Below are 14,609 nucleotides of genomic sequence, written 5' to 3' on the forward strand. Positions count from 1 at the left end.
AGCAGGATGTTCACCTAATATATATTTTGGATTTTCTGTTTTGATGATATGTAGAACAGAAAATATGCATGCATGGTATTTTTAATTTTTATGCCTCCACGGTGAATATTCTTTTAGATTCTCACAACGAGGAATTTTTCACATGAGGCTTAAGATATATAATGCAATGATGAAATGCAGTTATGAAACTTTTTTCTTTCTTTTCTAAATGCAATGATAATACAAAAAAGTAAATACGCTAAAATAATTCATGCAATGCTAAAAAGTAAATTTGGATAACTACCTGATGTTACCTCCTAGCGAGGGTTTGGATTTTTAGGTCCTTCGGATAGGACTTTCCTCCTACCTTGCTCATTCTTTAGGTGCATCTGTCAGTCTCGAAGATGGAGACCTTGATGGTTGCACCTCTAGTGATGGTGATTAACACCTATCTAGTCTATGGACTTGACCTTGGCGGAGTAGGTTCGTCTTTCATGCTTTCTTTAGGTTCTTCCCTTTCATCCCTTATGAGTTGATTCTTTTGGTGTTGAGATGATCGACATCTCCTCCTAGAGCGGTTCTTCATCGACTGCTCATAAGTGGTATAACTATTGAAATACAGCGTACCTTTTCTCTAGGGAATTAGAAGTGGACTTGTCCAGATCTGATGTAGAAGATCGTGTTAGTGGTGTTGAGGAATAGTCTTCCCAAGATGATTGGTGTATCATCTTCTTCTTGTCCCATGTCCAGAACCATGAAGTCAGTAGGGGCATAATGATCATGTATTCTTACCATGATATCTTTAGCTATCCCCTCCGGAAATTGGATTGAATGGTTCGTCATCTGTAATTGCATGTATGTAGGGAACAAAGGTTCATCACCAAATAAATATTAATACGTTACCTTGGACATTATGTTGACACCTAACCCAATGTCGCAAAAGGTCTTGTGGAAGATTCTTTGTCCAATGGTACACTCGATTGTCGGCACACTAGGGTCTTCCTTCTTGGCAAGGAATGGTGAAGCCAGGGGGGTTGTACTCTGATCAGAGTGTGTTGATCATGTTGACTGATTCTTCTGGTGACTACCTGACCTTGTTCTTCCTCCTTCTCTGGTTATTCTTCTTCTTGGTCACTGTTGTTGCTTTAGGTAGATACACCTTTTGTGGATGACTAGGAGATTGCAAGATGTGGTTCTTGAAAGAGAACTTTTCCTTCTTATCCTTGATTATGAAATAGATCTTGGCATTGTTCAGTGTAGATGATGGCCTTCGTGGTGCTTAGGAAAGTTCGGCCCAAGATGATGGGTGCCCTTACATCTCCACTTATTTCCAAAACCACAAAGTCTATGGGAACATATGTTTGTCCCACTCAAATAATGGTTCTTTAAGAACTCCCTTGGGGTAGCAGAGTGACTGATCTGCAAGTTGCAAATCCATATTTGTGTACAACAAAGTATCTCCATTAATTTTATCATAAATTACCTTAGGCATGATGTTGACACTTGCTCTGAAGTCGCAGATAGCTTCTTAGAAAATGTGAGGTCTAATCTGATGGGGATGACTGATCTCCCTAGATCATTGTTCTTGTCAGGCAAGGTATAATCTATCCACCTTTCCATCGATGGCTCCATGTAAAAGTAAGCTGCATTGTGAATATCAACAAGATTTACAGTTTCTAGATCTTCCGGTTGCCCCCAAAATCTTACCAGTTGTCGGACGGAGGAACAGTAGCCGCCAGCTGAGTTATTTGTGATTCTATCATTTTATTAAAGCTATGCTATTTTTTAATTGTAGAAGCAAAGCTATCCATTCTGTTATTTATGTTCTCTAGAGTTTTATCATTGGTAACTATGTTTCTAGATATTCCCTCCATAAGTTTGGATTGGCTAGCAATTAATTCTCTCAAGGGTGGTTGATTAAAATTATTAAAATTATTACCTTGATAGTTACCTTGGTAATTCAGCCTTTGTTGCTGATTCCATCCTAGATTTTGTTGAGGTCAAAAGTAGTTGTTGTTGACAAAGTTCACATCCTCATGGGTTTTAGGACAGTTGTTCCCTGAATGCTTAGTGTTTCCACACTCTTCACACGTCATGCGAGAATCATGAATGTGCATGGTTTCTTGCTTCTCATTGGCTCGATCTTCGAGCTTCTTCATCAGCAGGTCCGTCTTAGAAGACATCATGTCTACCTCCTTGAGTTGATGCATACCCCCACCTCTCTTGTGGGTCTGAAGATGTTCTTCATTCCAACCTTGGTTGGAGGCCATCTTCTCCACGAGAGCTGTTGCGGCTGGTATGGTGAGTGATAGGAAAGTACCTCCAGCAACAGCATCTATAGTCTCATGGGTACTATTGGTCAACCCATGGTAGAAAGCTTACATGAGTAGCCAATTTTCCATCCCATGATGAGGATATTCTGCAATGTAATCTTGAAAACATTCCCATGCCTTAGGGACAGATTCATCATGTTGTTGCTGAAAACTTAAAATTTCCCACGTAGAGCATTGGTCTTACCTGTGGGAAAGAACTTTGCTAGGAAGGCAGTGGAGCGATTATCCCATGTAGTATTTCTATCTTTGTTAGCATAGAACCATTGCTTTGCCTTACTCAAGAGTGAGAATGGGAAGAGACAAAGTAGTTTGGTGTCTTGGGTCACTCCTTTGATGGTGAAGGTGCTGCAGATCTCCAAGAAGTGTTGGAGATGTGCACTCTCATCTTCATGTGCCTTTCCACAAAACTGGCTTGCTTGCACCATGTTGATGAGGGCTGGTTTTAGCTCGAATCCATTGTCCCCAACATTGACTGTTGGTCCAATGTGAATGTTGGCTATAGTAGGAGCAGAGAATTCACTAGAGAGTCTTGTTAGCCATGGCTTCAAAATCTGGTGTTAAGCTTTGCCTTATCTGGTGGTCTTCCTACTCTAAAACTAAAACTTTCTTGAGTTTAGCCTTACTTCTCTTAAGTAATGCTTCTAGATTGTCAACATAGTTTGTCAAAAGGTCAAAACCAGTCATACATGACCCTGCATAAGATACACAAGTAGATAAAACAAGGATAAGCCCGTTTGAGTAGAGGTCAATGGTTATCTTGATCACATCAATAAGTATAAGTTTATCAATACTTCCTTTGCCTAGCTACCTTCCCCAGTAATGGCACCAGAAATGCATGTTTGTATTTATTAACTTGTCACTTATTTTAGTAGTCATTTAATGTATGCCTACATCTATTAACATTACGTACTAGGTTGTCATCCCTAGTGATGCTGTCAGAGATGCTTGTTGGTACTACTTAGTATTACTACTAGAACAATACTAAGTAGTTCTTTATTATTTTATGTGTCTAAGAAGTATATATATAGTTATACTATTGTAGCACTTCACCCGGGAGTATTCCAGGTATCATTATTTATATTTTTTACCACATGGAAGGTTTGGCACGGACATGTATTGATAACTTATACTTTTGATGAAGTAAATCATAACCAATATTCTACTCACAATAGGGGTAAGTCATAGGATAAATTATGTATATGATAAGTATGGATCAATGATAAATCACTCAAAGTACTCCTTTCTATGGCATTAGCATGGTTAAGTAGAATATTAGAGGAATAATTCCAAAGTCATTCTTAATTACAAGTCAAAGCATACATTGATTAGTGCAATTACACCTAGTAGTCATGGCTAAGGTCATCTTTATATCTACACATAAGGGATATTACTAAGAAAGATTAAGAATAAAGCTTGTTCTTCCTTTGTAATCGGACCCTACTTCCACCTATATTTGGGGAGTGGACTACAAAAAACACAACGGGAGTGTCACATCCATGATCTACCACATGACTAGGAATATAGGGTGTATCTGCAAGTAAACAACCTATAAGCACCACAACTATATAATGTCGACCACTCACCCCGTGTACAACAGAGCGAGCGCTATACAAACTTATGCATTAACATAATGATAAACTAGCTATACTAAGTATATAATCAAAGTAGACGATGAACATTATGACTAAGAACACGAATATTATGAATACCAATGTTGTCATAACAATTGTAGCAAGCATATAAATGTAATGGAGATACAAAAGAGAGTGGATACAAAGATTATACCAAACCACACTCTTAACAAGATCAAGAATCCAAGCAAAGTCTGCTTGCCTCCCTCTAGACCTAGCCTAACTAGCTATGCCCTAGAATATGGTGGAGCTCTAAGGATTATTAGGGTTTCTATCTTCTCAAATTACTTGATGACTTGGGGTTCTACATAGGGGGTGGTAGGGCTGGTATTTATAGTCTGAAGCATTAATCCTAAGCCCTTGGATGAAACCGACTTGAATAAATGGCGTAGATGCTAGTCTAGGAGGCGGTGGAGAACCGACATAGCAACAGGAGGCTGATAGGTGGGCCCTTGGGCTAGGCCAACCTACAGGTGGCGTCTCACCCACCACTTTGGTGTGGAGTCCTCCTGAGTCTGCTAGAACTTTCTTGGGTTGTTTTCACTATGGATAAGCTTGATTAAATCTGACATCTTGGTCCACTTTGACGGTTTTTTGGGATAAACCCTACAGAAAATACTAGATTCACCAAAACTCATAGAATTTGTAAGTTTATACCCCTAGACCTTTGTTGGTGATCACATTTATGCCCTTATGCATGTTATATTGATGGTTTATAATGTTTGTTATCTACCATCAACAATAGTCTTCTAGGATCCAGAATGAATGCTGATGCTTCCTAAACATACTAGCAGTACATAAACACAATTAACCCTAAGCTTCATGGATGGAGATTGCTTCACCATGTGGGCTACAAATTTTTCTCCATGTCTTTCCCTGCATATCAATAGCAACTATCTGGGACAACTCCAGCCAGTGCATAGAACCATTAAGCAACACACTTGTCGAATATGTGCATACAACACCCTCGCCCCATTCAGATTCCTTAAACATCCATGCTGCACTCTTAGATGAGTAGATGCTCACACCTACTAGACTCACCCACCCTCTTCTTCCCATATTCAATCACATGGAAGTGCGAGGAGACTATTAGATCAAACCCCATGCGAGCTGAACCAAAAGAACAATTGTTATCCGACAGTAACCACCATTTGTTAGTCACTAGATTGTAGACAACATAGCGAGACCCTAATGCACCAGTAGAGGATGAGCCTATGGTAGCAATCTAAGATCACAACATTGTGAATGGAGAAGGTCAAGGAGGGGTATTCACCATTGATGCTGGTGAAGTTGCGTTTGCCTTTCTAGCTACAATAGAAGAATCCGACGATAATCTAGGGTAGCTCCTTATGGTACTCGAATTTCAAGATTAGGCAGTTCCAGGAGCAATAGACACACTTGAAGCTGCAAAAGGAGCGGACAGTGAGGAATTGGAAGATGAGGATGAATACATGGTCTATGAGGATGGCCACTTCGTTCCCCTTGTTGGGGGCCTCCTGCTCCATCTTGAGTTCTTCATTCAGAGCTAGTGGAGTAGGTCCAGCGATGGAAGCGGTGGCGCTATTGCCTGAATTAAAGAAGGAGTGCCTATGGTGATGGGGTCATGAGCTCCTTAGTAAACAAATGGAAGCTTGCTTCGTACTCAGATGTGTGAAGAAGGAAAAAATCCAAGAAAGATGGAGGAAAGTGCGAAAGCATTACCATTGGCTTTGGATCTTATGAGATTGAGCTAGAACAGCCATGGCGGTGATGAGTACCAGCCTGGTCACTAGTGGATCTGTGCATGCCCTTGCTAGTGAGACATACCGACGCGGGGTGTGATAGAACCACCCAATTTATACAAGATCAAGTACGACTATCCCCATTAAACATGTTGACACATGCATACTTTCACCTATATAAACCTGGTAGTCCACCAAGTGTCATGAAGGACCTCGGTAAATCAACATCATAACCAAGATCGCATGATTAAGCAAATACACATTACATACATAGAGTTGCAGTGGAAATAATGTTACAAATGGGTTCACAAGTTTGGGTTTCAAAACCGGTTAAGGGAAAACAACATAGCTTTCAAATGACTACATTAATATAAGTTTCAAATACATTGCTAGCATAAGTGACATCCTCTAATAAAAGCATATAGATGAGAAATAAATATAGAGTCACCGAGCCCGCTGGCTATTAGCTACCATCTTCAGCAGGCCGAGAACTTCACCTACAACATGGTGGGATAAACCCTAAGTACTCGAATGTACTCAGCTAGACTTACCCATCATAAACCAGAAATAAAGTGACTCCAAGGATCATGCAAGGCTTTATAGGTGGATCTAGCTTGATAAAATTTTGCATAAAAGCCACTAGTTGAGCTATACATTTTATAATTCATTAACCAAGTTAATTATAGCTATTCATCTCTAGATTAGCAACTAACATATGCCAAACATGTGGAATATCATTTAGTAACATGCAATAGTAACCATAGCCAGTGTAACATTTCCATATTCATCATAACCATCAAATTCCATCATTTAATGCTACGGTGCCGCTGCTCAGTCAAGTTCTCACTATCTGGGAGAGATAGCGACTCGAATCGATTCCAACCAGCTGGAGAGCTATTCCTAACACAAACCTAGACATACTTGCACCAAGGAAGTCTTAGGTCACCTTTGGTACAACTCAGGTACAGTCATGGGTCTGACTAGCATCGCACCTTCAGGGATACTACTAGTCTGCTAGGAAGTTTAGGCCTAGCCTGCCCTTGGACTCAAGCCACTAGCTCCCCGCACATCCTTACTTCCTCTAGTGTGCGCACTTTCACTTACTGGGTCTCGGCCTAAGTTGAGCTACTCGGCTTCGTAGTCGGAATGACTTATCCGGCCAACTAAGTGCTAGGCATGCATTCAACATGACATGAGGATGTATAGCGAATCGGTCCTTAATCGACATAGACGGGGATAAATAGGCACCAAGACCTTCATGCCTTGTTGCTTCTATATAATAATCCCGCCTGGTCTCCTTTTATTTATCAACACATGGTTATTTTCATGATTGCAAATATAGCCAACCATGCTTTGGTATCCACCTATATCTCGTAGTTGATAGGAAATCACCCGACTGCTACCAGTCTAAGCATTGCTAAGCATACATTCGATCCTAGACCTACATAGGGTTCAAGGTATATTTCTGGACAAGGTAGTTCTATGTATCAAGTGGTTCCAATCAACTCTTATAACCTAACGCATCAAACATAAAGGACTCAAGTGATATTTGTAAAAACATAGGAGGCTTAGAATGCTCTGGGGCTTGCCTAGGATCCGACACAAGTCAGTTCAGTTAGCTCGCATCGTCTTGGTGACATCTCGGGTCCTAGCACTTGCTTAGTCCGTCCATCTTTGGGATAGGTCCACCAACACCGTCTTCTAGTTTGACTACATCATCATGTCCTTCATGTGGTGCATCTAGCATACCTAGATGAGATGCAACAATGCAAGTGCATGAATGCAAAGAATGGTAATATGAGATGCCTCACATAAAAGTATTCCAAATGAGCACAAGGTTACACCGAACATATATAAGCACTCCACATTACTTAATTAAACATCCCACAACCTATCATGCTAGGATAGCAAGGAAGGTAGCACCAAGCATGACACAAGTTTCACAAGGTTTTAGGTATATTAACTTCACACCATCAAAGGTGTGAGCCGCACTTAGCAACACACAAAGCAAAGCAAGGTGAAGCAAACAATTTTAGGTACAAACACAGATCTAAATAGCAGCACCATAGTCACTTGTTTTAATCATACCTAGAGTTCTAGGCATGCAAAAAGTGTGATTCAAGACTTTTTGGAAAGATAATGAAATTATATAAAATTTGTTATTAACAACAAAACCTGATTCAACAAATAACAAGGTTAAAATACATCATGAAGCAGAGCTTATATAACTAAGGACAGAAAACTGATATTATTTTCAGAAATGCATAACTGGAGTTCTAGATATTCAAAAAACATGATTCTTATCTTTATGGAAAGCTTATTAAGTTATATATAACTTTCTAATTATCATTTTAAGATAATTCTATAGCTAACAAGGTCAAACAATACCAAGAAGGCATCTATGTTCAGATTTGGACAGAAATCTACCATTCCACTTTGAATAGCTATAACTAGAGTTCTAGACCACCAAAAGTAGTGATCTCAGACATTTTAGAAAGATTAGGAAAATAACTACAACTCTCCTATAATCATCAATACATGATTCCATGTTTAGAAGAGCCAAACAATACAATCGTTCAGATCTATCCAGAGCACATGCAAAAACCTGACAGCAAACTTCTAAAATCTATAACTCCTAAACCATCAGGCCTAAAATAATGAAATTTTAGGAAAAGGAAGATAAGGAACTTATCTACCACTTTTTTATTCACCATATTTACAGAAAACATCATTTGATTCACAAAGTTATCATCATAATAGAAAATACACATGCATCCATTTCAGAATGTAAAATTTGATGTTTCACTTGTTTTGCTAACAAAGAGAATGCACACATGATCCATTCAAGAACTTCAACAATCACTAACATAATTAGCAACACTTTATTGAACACCAATCACTCAAAGCATCACCAAATACAATTACAAGCTTTATCTCCAATTATGTTTTTATTAATCCTTTCTCCTAATAAACATATATATAATTTTAGTGATATATGAGAACAACTAGTTTGGGTCTAAAATTTTTATGAGTGGTAGATGTTATCAAAACATGGGTACTGCATGAATTTCACATGCTCAAGTTTTATAATTTAATTACTATGAAAAAGATAAATTGCTAATGCAAGAAAACTTGTAAAAGCAAGATAAATCTAAAGATCATCATTTTCTATAAACATATAGCCATATTATGCTTTATCAAGTCACAATATTACCATGCAAGGGCAAAGGAACCACATTTCACATTTTTGCATATATAAATTATTTAAAACCATTTAAAATCATTTATCAAGCATTAATCAAGTTAAATCAATAACTCAACCATATTGCATCTAATGAACATGAAATTTTTACCAAAGCACACATATCCCATCAGTAGCCTACCATAAAAATTTCAAAGTAATTGGAGCACCACAACTTTAGATATGAGAATAACAAGCAAAACAAGCTAAAATTACCTATTTAACAAGATTAAATCAAAACATTATAAAAACAGTACACAACTAGCATGTTTAATATTTCTATTAGCTAGATCATGTCATCACAAGATTAACACAACTAGAATTACCATTTTTGGGCTTCTATAACTCAAGATATGGATCCGACAACTTAAAAGGATTTTTAAACGCACTTTGCAAGAATAAATAAAAACAGTAGAAACTTTCTACTAACACATCATATTATGACTCTATTGCATAGACCTACCCTCAAGGATTCCAAAAAGTCCTCAGTTTGCTATTTTACAATTTTTCTACTGATTTATTATGATTTTTCAAAGTTTCAGCCACAAAAGAAAAACAAACTTGCACTGAGACCCCTAAACTTTCATGAAACAGATTCTAGCGAACATGTCCTTTTAGGCACTATTCAACTAAGTCATAGACTTTGTAGTTGGCCCCTAACACTTGTTCCAATTGTTGCGCGAGGTCCCTCACGTGGATCAGAACAGAGGAGGCAGGAGGAGGATCATCGGCCAGGCGATTTCTGGCTGGTGAGGTCATCGCTGGCATCAGGGGAAATGGTGGGGGAGCTCCAGGGGGCCACGCGCATCCATGGGATAGCTTGGCTCAGCCTAAGGTGGCCCTAGGTGGCCCAGCCATGGCAACAGCGGCTCGATGACCAACAAGGATGGGCTCAGAGTCGGTTGGCATTGGCCAGTAGGGGCCGACAGCAGGTGGGGAGCACCAAGGCATGCTCGTGCACCTACGCTGGGGCACAACCTGGCCAAAGGTGAGCTTAGGCGGTTGGGCCACTTGCACGCATGACACATAGAGACGCTACTCCAGCAGTAGGAGGCTATAGGTAGCGGTGCTACTGGGAAGGTGGCGCAGGGAGAGGCGGTGTGAGGTGTTGATGGAGGATTGGCATGTTGAGTGGCTGGAGGGAGCTTTTGTAGAAGAGGAGCAGTAGTTGTGTGAGCTTTGCTACTTCAGCCATCCATGGCGAGAGCGAGGGGGGGAACAAAGAAAAGAGTGAGAGAGTGAGCTGGAGGAAGGAGGGGCGAGTGCTCGGCCTTTTCATCCACGTGGTGCTAGTGCTAGCGAGGTGGCAAACATGTGAGCGAGTGTCTAGGCCATGCGGCATTGCTCCCCTACACACGGTTGCCTCCCTACCATTTGAATCAGCTGCAAAACTGACTGAAACTGACATCTTCACCCATCCATAGCTCTCAAACCGAGCAATGAAAAACTAAACCATTTGAACGGTGTTATAGAGCTACATGCGTACTACAACTTTGATTAAAGAAGTTTGGTCCAAATCAAAATGGTTTGTGAGATATTAATTCCTAAAGAGGCCTACTGGAAAACTAAAAATGGAATTCAGATATTCCGTCCAAGTTCCCCGAATTCAAGCGAAACTAGCAGTTTTGGGAATTGATTTTGAAGGTCCAAATGTGCCCCAAATGTGATGAGACTTATTTCGTTGTTTCCTTCACAAAGTGTACTTCAACTCATATTAATGAATCCAGTTGAGTTACCATATGAATTTGGAAGATAAAAATGTCACAGCATGTCAACTTCCAGCTGTTAATCAAGGACTTAGAAATATTTCAGAGGGGCCAAAATAGCTCTACATTCAAATTTGAGACCACTGTTTAAGCCACTTAGGAGTTGAAATAGGTCTTGGTCCAAATATAAAGTTTATTGTACTCCACCCAAACTTCAACTTTTATTTAAGGTCCAACTCCATGCAAGCACTCCAATCAGTTGGTCAACATAGGTCAAAACCATATCATGAAAAGGACAATTTTAGCTATTCCCACACTTAAAAGCATTTTCTTGACATTTGCTCAATATGAACCCTTCATGACTTTTGTTCATGAGTTGAATTAGAGTTGTTTGAGCAAGGTTGCAAGGTTTGGTCGACATCCCATGTTTCCATTTGTGAATTAAAGCAATTTAAGCAAAAATCTAACTTATCATTTCATGTGACTTTTTGGCTCCAAACTTCATGAAACTTTTCCACTGGTCAAGATGAATGCATGTTGATGTAGTGTACATGCAATAAGAATGTTTAACATTACTCATGCCTAATCTTAACCAGGGTCCACAAGTAAGCAAAGTGTATTGTTCGAGTCCATGTTAGGACTTAATTTCATAGATTGGACCTCAACACCTTCATTATTGCTTCGAGATTATGAACTAGAGATCATAATCATTGTTTGACATATCCTACCTACTTCCAATTTCATTGCTTAACCCATGACTAACATCTGGGGTGTTACACGGGGTACTAACTTATCGACGGTGAGTGGCGGCTTGCACCCCACTAAGTAGGGACATTCATGCAGTTCAGCACTAGGGAGCAAGGAGCGGCGATGAGGAACAAAAGCTAAGGGTGAGGAGAAAGACATAGGGTGGGGAGTGTGCTTTGTAAGCAACTATTTCAGATGTGGGAATGGAAATAGTGCCCAAGTTTGTAATAACATGCGGGGCTCCTCGTGTGGGCTTGGAAATTCATGAAAGTGTTACCATCCATACCATATGTATGTAGGCGGCTGTGATGGATATCGGTGGTGGTAAATGGGTCATACGAAGATGTTCCAGGAGCCATCATGCCACTATCGTCAGTGGATTGCATCGGCGACTGCTGCCTGGTTGAGGGCATTAATCGTTCTACCCGATTGTAAACCATCACTCGTTCTACCCAATTATAATTAGAAAAATGTTAGATTAAGTACAAAATAAACTTGAACTGAGTCCAACATTCAATAATAAATCTTGAGATTTCATTAATATCTTATACCTACATACAATCTATGGGTCTAGGAAATATGGCATTACAACAATCCTCATAACTTGCTTTGCTTTGGATAAGGGTCATTTGCATGTATCTCCTTAGGGACAATTGGCCACGAGACATGCCAAATCAGCACCGACGGCTGGTGGACACCCCTAAATCCACAAAGTTGCTGCTGGACACTTGTGTTTCCACTTTGAATTGCTAGAAGACACCGCGCCCTGGTTTCAGCAAAGAAAAGTGATGATTTGCCCAAATTGCCCTTGGCCCAACTGGTCAGCCCAATCCATCCGCCGCGACGCGGATCCTCGTCAGCGAGCCAGACAGCCTCCCAGACGAACCCACCCTCGCTGCCGCCAGCCATCGAGCTCACGCCGTCGCCCTGCTGCTACGCCCTTCCTCCGTACGACCGCACCATGCCTCCCTAATCGGCGCATCGCAGCTCCTGCGCCTCTCCTCCCCGGTCGCCGCCGCCGGTGCTAGCCCAGTCACGGCGAGGACGCTGGTCGCAGCCGCCAGTGCCTGTGGCCGCTGGACCACCTCCAGCCGAGCCGAGCAGCTCTACGGGAGCACGCTGGCCGCTCCTGAACTGGCCGTGTCATGCGCTGCCATTGAGCTGGCCACTGCATGGCGGCGCTCATGAGCAGCAGCTCCGCTGTGGCCTCACGGGCGCACACGAGCAGCCGCTCCGCCACAGGCCTCGCCGGCGCACGTGACCAGCCGGTCCATCACGGCCTCATGGGCATGCGCACGAGTAGTAGCTCCGCCACGTCCTCTGTGGGCACACAAGCAGTAGCTCCGCCGTGGCCTCACTGGGCAGGCACGCGAGTAGCAGCTCCGCCGTGGCCTCACCGGCACGGGTGAGCAGCCGGTCCGCACGACCTCATGGGCATGCGTGTGAGCAGCAGCTCCGCTGCGGCCTCATGGGTGCGCGTGTGAGCTGCGGCTCCGCCATGGCCTCATGGGCGCATGTGTGCACCACCGCGGCCGGGAAGCCTCCTCCAGCCAAGAACAGCGGGCTCCGGCGCCTCCTTTGCCCCAAATTCATGACGCGTTCGCGCAGAGCTCGCCTTGCTGCCGGCGCCCTCTCCTCCGTTTCTCCTTCAACGGCAGGAGGTTGGCAGCCAGCACAGAGAAAGAAAGGGGGAGGAAGAAGAATGGGCTGACCAGTTGGGCCAAGGGCAATTTGGGCAAATCATCACCTTTCTTGGCTGAAACCGGGCACGTTGTCTTCTAGCAATTCAAAGTGGAAACACAATGTCTAGCAGCAACTTTGCGAATTTTGGGTGTCCACCAGCCGTCAGTGCTCATTTGGCATGTCCCATGGCCAATTGTCCCATCTCCTTAATATGTTCAATCAATGATTGATCTAGATGCAATAACATTATTCCATTTGCATCTATCTCCTTAACCCATACCTGACTAAATAGGAGAATGGAGATGGGGAACAGCCTCATGAAACTCCCTCTAACATCCCCTAGGAGCAGTGGGAGGAAGAGGAGAAGTAGAGCAACGAGGATATATATTCCCACATCTAGGATTGCATTTGTGAGCCAGAACTGCTCTGGCACACGAATGCAATCTAGATGATGCTCAAGCCCTTGCTCTAGTGAAAGCTCTAGAAGATCCACTGGCGCTAGGGCCCTTACTCTAATGAAAGCTCTCCATGGTTTTGATTTCGCATGCTCTAACCATGGATGGTGATCAGTAGCGGGACCATACCATGGAGGTGTTCCTCCCTATCTTCCAAGACAAGTGGACATAGCCATGCCCAGGTGATGGCAGAAGCTAATCTTGAATGCCTTCTCCCAGTGGTGCTGGAGTCGATGGAGGTCTAGGGTAGCCATGGTGATGGGAGACTAGGAGCAATTAAAGGGTTTCTCTTGTCTCTCCAATGGTAAGGGAGGAAGAAGGTTGAGATTGGAGTGCGCTTAAGAGGCTCACCTTACCTTTGCTTAAATAGCCCCACCTCAAGATACGAGCGGGGAACGAATCATCAAGATCTGTGACTTGTGCGATCACCCATGCAGGACACGAGAGATGGCAAGGCAAAAATGATAGGAAGTGGAAAAGGAGGTGGTTTACATTAACTTCCACATTTCATACTCATCTAAAGGCTAGTATTAGTGGGACTTTCATTCTCATTAAATAGGCCTCGTCTCCCACGTGACCTTAGTGGAGGGAGCTTCTCCCGGAATGGCGTTGTATGTTGGATGGAGAAAATTGACTACACCATGTGGCTAGTTGCGAGTTCCCATGCCACTTCATAGAGGGTATTTAGTCCCCACTTGGCCGCCTCACCTACCTCCTCCTTAATCAATGTACGTCAATCACTCCTGCTCCGCCTCTCCAGCCCTTCAACTCATTGCCATCCACACGCCATAGCTCTATCCACGTCGTCGCACAAGCCCTCAGTTGGCCTTATCATGCTTCGCATCACGTGATGTCAACACTAGTAATCATGGCAGTGAGGCAGCACCCCACGTCATTGATGGCGCTCCCTATCGACCTAGCCATCGAGATCATCGGCCACCTCACTACGACCTTAGAGTAGCCCATGGATGACCTCTACAGCCTATGGATGACTTGCTCATCCATGTGCTACATCTGCAGTGACCCCAGCGTTAGTCGACGCCTAGCACTGGACTAGTGTAGTCATGGGGTGACATCGTGGAATGATCTCGGTGACTACTATGCCCTCCTTCC

At 42.5% G+C, this 14,609-nt stretch overlaps 1 non-coding gene across 1 annotated transcript; it reads left to right on the forward strand.

Annotated features, from left to right (window-relative positions):
* The first annotated feature begins 2,379 nt into the window (after window positions 1–2,379).
* Window positions 2,380–2,487, forward strand: LOC136509684 (small nucleolar RNA R71). The gene has a single exon (XR_010772434.1). It is a non-coding gene; the product is annotated as a small nucleolar RNA R71 (small nucleolar RNA).
* Window positions 2,488–14,609: the final 12,122 nt, after the last annotated feature.

The sequence above is a fragment of the Miscanthus floridulus genome, chromosome 15 (assembly GCF_019320115.1).
Source record: "Miscanthus floridulus cultivar M001 chromosome 15, ASM1932011v1, whole genome shotgun sequence".
NCBI lineage: Eukaryota > Viridiplantae > Streptophyta > Magnoliopsida > Poales > Poaceae > Miscanthus > Miscanthus floridulus.